This window comes from Hemicordylus capensis, chromosome 4, assembly GCF_027244095.1.
Source record: "Hemicordylus capensis ecotype Gifberg chromosome 4, rHemCap1.1.pri, whole genome shotgun sequence".
Lineage (NCBI taxonomy): Eukaryota > Metazoa > Chordata > Lepidosauria > Squamata > Cordylidae > Hemicordylus > Hemicordylus capensis.
The window spans coordinates 65,048,945-65,061,371 of record NC_069660.1 but is presented as its reverse complement, the minus strand read 5'-3'; the positions used below and the strand labels follow the sequence as shown (position 1 = coordinate 65,061,371).

Here is a 12,427-nt window from a genome sequence, read left to right as displayed (position 1 = left end):
GAGTGGAAGGTGAGACAATGGGGCAAGAGGGAGGGGGGAAAGTACTGTGTCATTCCCCAGCAGCTGACCTGCTCACCAAAAAATAAAACTCCAAAAAGTAAGTAAACTACCGCACAGATGCTCTGTGCAGGTTCAGCTAGTCCCTTAATAAAATGCATGTGTATGTAGTTGCTGCTATGAGCTGCATCTATACTAACACTGTGCCTAATACTTGCAAACAACAAATTATTTGGCTAGAAAAATAGATTCTCTCTTGCTTGGTGACTGGATCTCACATATTTACTGGTCTTCATTTTATTTTCTGAATTCTGATTATTGTAGTTTGGTGAGTGGGGGATACTTTGTGTATGGCCTAGAGTGACTCTCAGGGTAATTGGGCTGATAAATACTTCTTTTGAAGCCAAGTTTAGAGAATGTAGTTGCAATGTATGCTGGGATTACAAAGAAGGAAGGAGATAAAGAGATAGGACAACATTTTTTTTACCAAAGTGAGTTTATGGTTGATTGTGTTTAGCAAATAAAATCTGATCCTGATAATAAGCTTTGTATAGCAGCTTTTAATACTACACACAAGAACCTAGGATGCTAATTTGATCAACATTCATAACTGGATTTGAAGACTTGCAAAAAGGCTGTTCTTGGCCCTGGTGAAGGTCCACATTTCAGCAGCCTCTTTATCGCTTCTTTGGGAGAGAGACATTTCTGACCTTTTCAGCATTTCTCAACATGCTTACATACAAGATATTAAAGATATTAATATCCTACCTAAAAATTCAGTAAAACAAAGCAGCATACAAAAATTAATAAATAATGAAATGGAAAATCATTAAACAGTAAAATCACACTGATTTTTAAAAATCAGTAAAGCAGCAGCAAGGGGCATCATCAATCAGGTGAGATCTCTCTCACACACACACCCCATGAAAATAACACTTCCTCCTGCCTCCTACTGTGCCCACTCATTCTCTTCCCCACCTTTTGAAAAGACATCCTTCTGCTCCATTCCATTCCATTCCCCACCCCCTGCCTTGAAGGGAGGAGTAGATAAGTGAGAGGAGGAAGAGTGATGCAGTCATGGCAGCAAGGGCACTGCCCCTGCCACCACTACAAGGCAGACAGGCAGGCAGGTTGGCAAAGGCAGCTAATCTGCCACTTCCACCAATCCACCACCAAGCTGGCCCTAAACACAGATTTGATAGAGACCTTCAAATGACTGTGTGTCGGATGGGGATGGGGCTTACTACCTTGATCCCATACCCCAAGCATGTTCAGGAAATACAGATTTAAGGTCTGAAAAGAGCTACGGTAAATGAAATGTAGTAAGAGCTCCATTCTGCTGTAGGGGAATGGCAGTTCAACTCCCGTTAGCAGAGCGAAGCCAGTTTGGGGAGAATTTAGCCAAGCAAGAGGTTTGGAGACAGTTCTTTAAGTTTGAAGAACAGCAAGGATTTTTTTAGAAATTACAAAAGGATAGGAAAGCTGAACTTAAGGCTGAAAGGGGAGAGAGACTAAACAAACAGTCATTTCTGGAGAGACAAATATGGAGACTAACACTGGAAGAACAAAAAAGGGAGGAGTCTAGCACTTTTATCCATGACCCCCAACCCCCCACAGTGGTCACTATGAGACATTGTAGCTGAAAGTTGATGCTGCCAGGGTCCTAGATCCAACAGCTGCTACATACACTTTAGGGGCAGTGAATAATCCTAATTCATGCAGTGTTTCTTGCAGTTTCAAATCTGCATTGTGTCCTCTTTGTGCATTTGATCTATTGGGCACAACTCGCATATCACTTTCTAAAAAGAACAGTTTAAATATGCTTATGTTGCAAACTGGTTGGCCCAATTTTGAGACACTTTTTACAAATTTCAGTACAGTAAACAAAAGGTGATGTCTTCGTCATTTTATGATGCTCCTGTTTTTATGATGCATGTCTCCAAGAACTGCTTGAAATATGTTAATGTTTAAGTATACCATGTGTTGCAAAAAATGTTGGCTAAATTGGTGTACGTAGGATAAATAGGCTGGTGGATTATAACAGGTTCATTTTATTTCAGTCAGCAGAGCCGGGATGGCTTCCTGCAGTAATTGCAGGTGAGTCATGCAATCTATAAACTAATCTAGAAGAGCTAATGTTGTACCTATATTTTCAAGGGGGGGGGATTATTCAGATTACTTAACACCTGTAAACTTAACTTCAGTGTTACAGCAAGCCCTAGAAAAGGGGGTGGGGCAGGGAGAATGATCAAAGCTCTGAAAGGAAAAAAACACCGTTTATTAATGCGGTCAGATTGCTTATCTCCTCTTTCTAACAGCCTTATTTGTTTTTGCCTCCAGGTCTGAACCATGATATATTTTACAATTAAAACAACAAAATCACTGCTGTTCTACCTCATATTAAAACATTGTTTGGCCCCAGTTACAATAAAAATGTAAAATGGGGAGGTACTGAACATTAGCTTTGACTAGAGACCTACCCAACATTTATTAAAACACGAAATAAATATTTGAACACAATAGAACAAATCAATCCACCATTGGAAGGACCAGATATATCCCCCAGCCTCTGCTAGTACTGCTGTAACAAAATCTATGTGGCTGGAAGCTGGCTGTCCCAGAAGACCCTCAAGGCAGACTTTGGAAGTGTCTCCAACTGTACTCCCCTATATGTGGCATGAATCACACAGAAGAAAGTAGACAACTAGAGACCAGGGGGTGATCCAATAATCCCGGATGGAGTGATTCTCTCCCCTCTCTGCACACTACAGCATATTGCTTGATGCTGGGCCTTGCAGGTGTAGTAATCTTTGCTGAAGAGGCCAAAAGCCTCTCTCTCCCATAGGGGAGATAAAGAAGTCTGCTGATACGTGAGCCTTCAACAGCGCAGTGGACAGGCAAATACAGAAGCCTAGTCTGGAAGTGTTCCTTGTAAGTCAGATGAAAGAGATGCAGTTGCACTCAAAATCCCCAAAAGGCACAAACAGGCAGTCCTTTGGCACCACCCTTCAGCAGTTCTAGAAGATTCTACAAGAATATTCAATATTCTACAAGAATACACTGGTGCCATTCAGTGAGCCTTTCTCATGAGCAAGAGGGTTAGTGGGGAAGAAGCCCTAAAGAGCTTACTTCCCTGCAGATGAGTGTCGGGCTTCTCTTTGGTGGGCAGATTGCATGTCAAAATAACTACCAGCTGCTGCCAATAGCTCCAAAGGCTGGGATGCCAGGATGCATTGCCCTGCATTGCCCCTCCCCTCAGAGCTTCAATAATGCTCTGCACAAGTCCTTTGCGGTGCATTATGGGTATCTCCCCTCCCCTCCCCGAGATCGCCTCAGTCTGCCAGCCGTGGCTGCAATCAGCCACGGCTGGCAGACAATCAGTAAAACTGATTTGGAGGGTGGCTCTGTAGGCAGGTTTGCCACCATGGTGCTGCCAGGATCGGGCCCGATCTCGGCAGTACACATGTGTGTGCAAAATCAGGCTGGGCTTCCTTGCCCAGTTTTGCACACGTGTGTGAATAGCTTCACTGTGTTCACACAATCACAGTTTTTCATTCACACTTATGGAAACCTGGCAGCCCTATTAATTGAATACATACAAACCCAAATCTCATTATTCTATTTTCTTCCTGTGGATCCACCTGTAAGAATGCTTTGTGCTTAATGTATGCCCTTCTCAGGGGTGTAGCTATAATTGAACAGATGGTTTCAAAGAACCTGGGAGGGGGGCAGCTCCTGAGGGCCCCTAGCTCTGCCCCACCCTATTTTCTTCATTATCTCCCTCACTCCAAGGGGCCACGGGGGAGAGGGGCGAACATGGGCCTCCTCTCCCCTAGCTATACCCCTGCCCACCCTCTGCCCACTTGCAAGATCAAAAACGCAAGATTAAAAACTGTGTTCTACTTGGGTTTGGGAGCTGTGTGTGCTCCCAATTTTTGGTTGTGTGAACAAAGTAAGAGGAAAACCTGCATAGAAGTGATTGTGTGGAAACAATGTAGGAGGAAAATCTACCTAAGTTTTCCTCCTACCTTGCTTCCACACAATCATTTATACCCAGGTTTTCCTCCCACCTTACCTCCATACAACCAAAAACTGGGAGGACACATAGACCCCAAACCTGGGTAGAACACAGTTTTTGATTGTGTGAATGACCTCATTGTGTGGAAGCAAGGTAGGAGGAAAAGCTACCCAGGATAGGGTAGGCAAGGTAGGAGGAGAAGCTACCCTTACTTGTTTTTTAATTGTGTGAATGACCTCAGCCTGTCCCAAGCCCAAGTGGGCCTCCACTTTCAATCAGGCACACAAGAATTTTTACAAGGAATCCCACAAAGCTCCATGAATTGCTGCTTCTTGAAGTAGCCTGCAGGGCCACACCCTTTCCATCTCACCTATGTGGGATGGATCTTGCAAGCAGGCAGAGAGAGGGCATATATTAAGCACAAAGTGTTCTCACAGATACAGGTAGATCCACAGGTAGAAAATAGAAAAATGAGATCGGGGTTGTATGTATTGAATTAATAGGGTTGCCAGGTTTCCATAAATGCAGACCCTCAGATTAAGAGGACAGCTTCTGAGAGCTCAAGGATAGTATCTGGTAGAGTAGAGGGTCGGTGGAGTCTGGTAGCACTCAGAGTGGGAAATATCTCAAAGCTTCTCCTTCTAATTGATCTTCATCACAGGATCATTGATACTGAGATTCAAAGAACATGCTGGTCAAAGAGGGTAGCTTAAACTTTAGAATGCAAAAGGCATCTGGGAACTGACCTTGGCTGGGTTCACACAATGAAAAGGATCCTGGTTAAAAATCCAATCAGGATTAGTGAGCCCTATGGAGTTGATTGTGAGAACCCAAATTTAAGGGCAATCCTAGTCAAACCACTCTGAACCAGCATTTAACCAGAGCCAGTCCTGGTTATCTATCCTGATTAAATACTGCTTAACCAGACAGTTGCTGTGCTCCAGTTGCTGAAGTTGTTTGACCAGGATTATTCTGAAATTCTGGTTTCTTACAAACATCTCCACAGGGCTCACTAATCCTGATTAACTCTTTAATGAGGATCCTTATGACTGTGTGAACCCAGCCCTTGTGAAAAATGACTGGCCCCTTTGCGCCTCACCTTGAGATTGAACCCTCAGTCTAAGACGGAAGTTAAAACCCTGACACGTCTAAAACCTGGCAGCTCTAGCTCAGTAAAGGTAAAGAGACCAGATGAATCTGATATCCCATCCTTTTTTGAAAGGAACCAGCTTGTTCTCAGAGCAAAGGAAATGCAATAGATCATAGTTAGACATTGCATTGTATGTTTCTTCAAGCATCGCTACACATGTACATGTTTTTGTGTGAGTGACTGCGGTGACAAAGCCTCTGCCAGGGTCCAGCCTCACCACTCGGGTTATTGGGTTGCAGGAGAGTGGGTTGCCCTCACCCTCAATTCCACCTGCCAGACTGTCTTTTATTCTTGAGCTTGGCCTCTCCCCGGAGGACCCAGGCTCTCCTTCTGGCTGGTCTGCCTCATCATCAGCCTTGGACCTCTTATTATTATTATTTCATTTTATGTATTATTTCATTTTATATCCTGCTCTTCCTTCAAGGAGCCCAGAGCGGTGTACTACGCTCTGGGCTCCTTGGAAGTTTCTCCTAACAACAACCCTGTGAAGTAGGTTAGGTTGAGAATGAAGTGACTGACCCAGAGTCACCCAGCAAGTATCATGGTAGAATGGGGATTTGAACTCGGGTCTCCCTGGTCCTAGTCCAGCACTCTAACCGCTACACCACGCTGACTCTTAGATAGGGAGGAGTAGGCCAGGCATTCTGCTGGGGCCCTGCCTTCCACCCCACCCCCTTCAACCTCTATTTGCCCTTCCCCAGGTGTCATTCCCCTTCCCTTTCCTCTCTGTGCTGCCCTGTCGCTGTCCTCCCTTCCTCTTCCTAGCCCCCTGATCTCATTTTCACCTTCCCCTTCCATGTCAACTGCTCCGTTCCCTCCAAAGTCTCTGTCGGCTGATGTGAGGCCACACTGGAAACCCTGCCAGATCTCCAGCCATGGGCTTGCTGAGGCAGGTGGGCTATATATACTCGTGCACACACACGCACACATTTTTACACATGCAAAAATGCACGTGCACACACACATTTATACACACTCAAAAACACATGAGCATGCACACATTTATAGACACTCGCGCACACATTAATACATACGCACGCAAATTAATACACACGCACTCAAATTAATACACACACATGCACACGTGCAGGCACATATACACGTGCACGCACATACACACATTTATACACATGCACAAATGCACATGCACAAATGCACATGCACGCACACATTTATACACTCGCAAAAACACACACATATGTACTCATTTATGCACAGGCGCACGCATACATACACACAATCATTTATACACATGCACAAATGCACAAGCATGTACACACTTATACCCAAGTGAACACATGCATGTGCACACACACATTTATACGCACACACAAACGCACACACACGCACACATTTATACACACATACACGTTCACATTCATGCGCACATATGCATTTATACATACGCGCACACACATGTGCACGTACACACACATTTAATAGTTTGCCTGTTCAAAGGTTCAATAGTTCAAAAGTTCAACAGTTCGAAGGTTCAATAGTTTGAAGGTTGAATAGTTTTAAAGTTTGATAGTTTGAAAGTTCAATAGTCGAAGGTTCAATGGTTCAGTAGTTCGAAGTTTCAAAAGTTCAATAGTTTGAAGGTTCAAAGGTTCAATAGTTCAAAGGTTCAAAAGTTTGCAAGTTCAAAGGTTCGAAAGTTTGAAAGTTCAAAGGTTCAAAAGTTTGAAAGTTCAAAGGTTCAAAAGTTTGAAAGTTCAAAGGTTCAAAGGTTCAATAGTTCAAAAGTTGGAAATTCAATGGTTCAAAAGCTCAAAGGTGCAAAAGTTCGAAAGCTCGAAGGTGCAAAGGTTTGAAGGAGCAAAGGAGGAAAGATTGAAGGAGCAAATGTTCGAAAGCTTGAAGGTTCAATAGTTCAATGGTTTGAAGGTTCAGTACTTTGAAGGTTCAATAGCTTGAAGGTTCAATAGCTCGAAGGTTTGAACTATTGAACCTTCGAACCATTGAACTTTTGAACTATTCAACCTTCAAACTATTGAACCTTTGAAAGTTAGAACTACTGAACTATTGAACTTTCAAACTTTTGAACAACTGAACTTTTGAACCATTGAACCTTTGAACCTTTCGGCCTTCGAACATTCAAACTATTGAACCTTCGAACTCTCGAACTACTGAACCTTCGACCTTCGAGCTATTGAACTTTTGAACCTTCAAACTATTGATCTTTTGAACTATTGAACCTTCGAACCTTAGCACTTTCAAACCTTTGAACTTTCGAATTATTGAACCTTCAAAACTTCAAACTATTGGTCTTTTAACTATTTAACCTTTGACCTTTCAAACTATTGAACCTTCGAACTATTGAACATTCGAACTATTGACGCACAAACATGCACACATTTATGCACATGTGCACACACACATTTATACACAGGCGCGCACACACATGCATGCACACATTTATACCCACGCACAAACGCGCGTGGATGCAAACATTTATACACATACATGCGCATGCGCGTGTGCACATACACATTTATACACATGCACAAACACATGCGCATGCACACATATATACACATGTACACACATGCACACTTTTATGCACATGCACACGTGCATGCACATGCATGCATTTATACACACACACATGCACATTCATACAGATGCACATGTGCACATTTATTCACACGCACGTGTGCATGCACACATTTATGCAAATACAAGTGCATACACATGCACATGTTTATACACATGAACTCACATGAACACTCACACATTTATACACAGGCACACATGCTCACACATGCATACTTTTATACAAACGCGCACACACATGTGCATGCACATGTACACATTTATACACACATGCACAGATTAATATACATGCACACGCGAACTATTAAGCTTTCAAACTTTTGAACTTTCAAACCATTGAACTTTTGAACTTTTGAACCTTCGAACTTTCGAACTACCCTGTTTCCCCGAAAGTAAGACCTACCCCGAAAGTAAGACCTAGTAGTAATTTCTGATGTACCGCTAATTGCCCTAGTGCATTTTTGGGGGCTAAAATTAATATAAGACACTGTCTTATTTTCGGGGAAACACGGTATTGAAGCTTAGAACTTTTGAACCTTCGAACTATTGAACCTTTGAACACATGCGTGCATGCGCATGTGTATATAAATGTGTGCGTGTCCGTGTGTATAAATGTGTGTGTGTGTGTGTATGAATGTGTGAGTGCACATGTGCATGTTTATAAATGTGCGCATGCATGTGCACATGTGTGTCTAAATGTGTGGTTGTACGTGTATAAATGTGTGCATGTGCGTGCATGTGTATAGATGTGCCCGTGTGCTTGTGTATAAATGTATGCATGCATGTGCTTGTGCATGTGTGCATATGCATGCACTTGTGCTTGTGCCTGTGTATAGATGTGTGCTTGTGTGCATATGTGTGTTTGTATAAATGTGTGCATGTCGGTTGCATTTGCATTTAAATGTGTGCATGTGCATAAAAGTGTTTGTGCGTGCCAGTGTGTGTGTGTATAAATGTGTGAGTGTTTGTGCATGTGCGTCCACGTGCGTGTGTATAAATGTGTACGTGTGCGTGAGGGTGTGTATAAATGCATGTGTGTGTGTATAAATTTGTGTGTACATGTGCGTGTGCATGTGTTTATAAATGTGTGCAGTACATGTGGAAGTGGCAGCCAGACAATTATTCTACATTAAATTCATTTAAAGACCTGGATACAGTTCCTTCAAATGCAAGGTGCAGATATGAAGTGCACTATTGTATGTGCATTGAACATAACATGTGAATAATGTACATGCATACAGATATGTACATGTGTACAACATACACAGATTGTCAGGAGATACAGTTTCAGTTGTGTTCCAGTGAGAGCAGGAAAGGATTCCCCTTTTCTTGCTAGGGCACCAGAAACTGCCACGGCAAAACACAGTGGCCGACATCCTGACTATTTCTGCACTCATGCAAGCCAAGAAAAGATGCAGAAAGTGCTAGAATCCACAGTTCTGAAACATCGGTGCTTGCTTGGGGTAGGGATGTTAGCAGAACCAGTACGGAGCCCCTTTATGGACCTCTGACCAGTTCGAAAGTCCAGTGGTTCAGCTGGTTCGAGGGGGGTAACTTTAAGGACTGGGGAGGGTGCTCTTAGGACTGAGGAAGGTGCTCCCCTTCCACGTTTTCCCCACTGGCACTGTCATTAAAATTGGTCCCACAGGTGTGCACGCACAACAGACACTTCCGGCCACTTCCAGTCCGAGATGTACCGTGGCAGCAAGGAGGTATGTTGCCTCCCCACGGGATCAATTTTAATCACAGCACCAGTGGGGGAAACACGGCGGGGGTGGGGGGTGGGGGTAAGAGCACCCTCCCCAGTCCTTAGATTTACCCCCTACATCTTCAAACTGGCAGTCACTGGTTCCATGCACATCCCTAGCTTGCGGGGAGGAGGTGTCAATTTTGCTGATTGCTCCTTCTTTGGGGAACATTCCATGCAACCCAGAAGTAGGTCCCTGAAGCATTGCCAGGTTTAGGCACAAGCTAAGTAAGCGAAAGCTTAGGGCCTCACATTATGAGGGGCCGCTGAATACTAAAAGTACTGAACACTAAAAAATGAATAAATTCCAGGTTTTACATAATTAGTTGATAAATAAAGTAGGAAGGAAAAGAAGACTCTAAAACAGACATCATCCTAATAAGATAGAAATCTATTTATATGGCTACACAATTATTTATCATTATTGAGTTTATAAATCTGTGCAGGAATAACTATGAATTATATCTATTTTTTTTTTTTAAGGCCAGGGCCCAGTTTAGACCATCATGGCTACAGGCAGCATTTGCCTCTTCAAGTAAATGCTGTGTAATCATGAGCAATGTGGCAAGTGGGAGTTAAGTGTCCGATGCACCAGGGCATAGGGATGTGCACGAACTGCAGTTCGAACCGTGGTTCGAGCACAGTTCAGGAGTATTAAGAAAGAAGAGAGCAGGTTCTCACCTTCTTTCTGCTACCCCATGCAGTTTCCTGCTAGGGTGGCGTGCATCCCAAGAATCCCTGTGCGGCACCAGCACACATATGACGTCCACGCATGCGCAGGCACCATTTGCATGGTCAGCAACACCATGCTGACCATGCAAATGTGCAGATTCCATGTGCATGCTGGCACCACACAGGAATTCTTGGGATGCATGTCACCCCAGGCGGAAGCTGCATGGGGCAGTGGAGTGCAGATAAGGACCTGCTCTTCTCTTTCTTAAAGCTCCCGAACTGTGCTCCCAGGACTTCTGACCTGTTTTGTAATGTTATAGGGCCCTTTTAAGCTTGACATAGCTTAGGGCCTCTGCATGTCATAACCCAGCCCTACTCTGAAGGATTTACTTTCAGGTAACATAGTATGCTTGTGGAGAAAAAGGGTATTAGCGAAAATTGTCCCCTGAACAAGTGTCCACACTAGTGTGAATGCTAGCACTGCACTTGTGCTTCTTTTTCTTGCACAAGTGCAGCACAAGAACGTTGATCACTATATTGGATGAGTTTTGCCCAACAGTTTTTTCCTTTTTTGTTGTTAAATTTATATGCCGCCTTTCATTAAAACAGTCCCAAGGTGGTAATATTTCCTTTATGATGGCTTAGCAGGTAGGATTAGTTTATGCTTGCATGTTGAATGATGACCACATTTGGAGTCAGTAAGGAATGCTTTCTAAAGGTTAGATTGGCTACTGACCCTCGTTATTGTTTTCCTTTCCTGTAGCATTTGGCTTGGCTTACATCATAAGATACCTGGAGCTATTTATTTTGCACAGATTTTCCTGCAGCACACGTAGGGTCCCACACCTGTGGCAAGTATTATTTGGATTCAATGGGTTGATCTGCATGGAGCCGTAAATATTATTATTATTTCTTGTTTACAGAGTCAGACAGGTGTTATTGACTGGTTGTTGTTGTTGTTGTTATTACATTTATATCCCGCTCTTCCTCCAAGGAGCCCAGAGCGGCGTACTACATACTTGAGTTTCTCTTTCACAACAACCACTACACCACGCTGGCTCCACTGGATCCAACACTAAATATGATGAGGCTTCACAACGAAGAGGGGCTTTTAGTCCCTTCTGAATTGCTGCCGAGTTTCAACTAAAATGAGAATTTTCAAAGCAAATTTCAAGACATCTGCTTGAGCAAAATTTCTTAGGAACTACAAGAGAAGCTAAAAGAATGTTGATAACACTAGTTAAATCCCTCAGGTCACAAATCCTTAAGTTGCTGTTAAATTCTCCCAATAGCAAAAACTGAAAATTGAGAGCCAGCGTGGTGTAGTGGTTAGAGTGCTGGACTAGGACCAGGGAGACTAGGACTGGGCTCCTTGGAAGAAGAGAGGGATATAAATGTGGTGATGATGATGATGATGATGATGATGATGATGATGATGATGATAAAAATTGGTGGGACCATAAAATCGAAAAAGTTGTAGAAAATGAAGATGTGAAAATATTATGGGACTTCTGACTACAAACAGACAAACATCTGCCACACAATACACCAGATATAACTGTAGTCGAGAAGAAAGAAAAACAAGTTAAATTAATCGACATAACAATACCAGGGGATAGCAGAATAGAAGAAAAAGAAATAGAAAAAATCACAAAATACAAAGATCTACAAATTGAAATTGAAAGGCTGTGGCAGAAGAAGACCAAAATAATCCCAGTGGTAACTGGCGCCCTGGGTACAGTTCCAAAAGACTTTGAAGAGCACCCCAATACCATAGGGGCACAGAAATCACCATCAGCCAGTTACAAAAAGCAGCTTTACTGGGAACAGCCTATATTCTGCAATGATAACAGCAACAACATTGACAATAAAATTCAGCCATCCCAGGTCCTTGGGAAGGACTCAATGTCTGGATCAAACAAACCAGTCAATAACACCTGTCTGACTGTGTGAATTAATAATAATAATAATAATAATAATAATAATAATAATAATAATAATAATCTGAGAAAAGTTTAACATTGTCAGGGTGCTGCTAGCTACTCTTCAGATATAGTGCCTGCATAATGCAGCCTGATAGGCCCTGGCCTGCTGCCTTCCTCCATCACCCAGGGATACCTTCCAGTAACAGGAGCAGGGGTGTAGCTATAATTGAGTGGATGGGTTCAAAGAACCTGGGGACCCCAGTTCCTGAGGGCCCCCCAGCTGCTGCTCCCTATTTTCTGTATTATCTCCCTCACTCCGAGGGGCTGCCGGGGATAGGGGCAAACATGGGCCCCTTCTCCCC

General features: G+C 43.1%; 1 protein-coding gene across 1 annotated transcript in view; it reads right to left on the bottom strand.

The window, feature by feature from the left end:
* Positions 1 to 12,427, bottom strand: part of PIGR (polymeric immunoglobulin receptor) — a 91,472-nt gene that overhangs the window by 78,097 nt on the left and 948 nt on the right. The gene's annotated exons all lie outside the window — the stretch shown is intronic.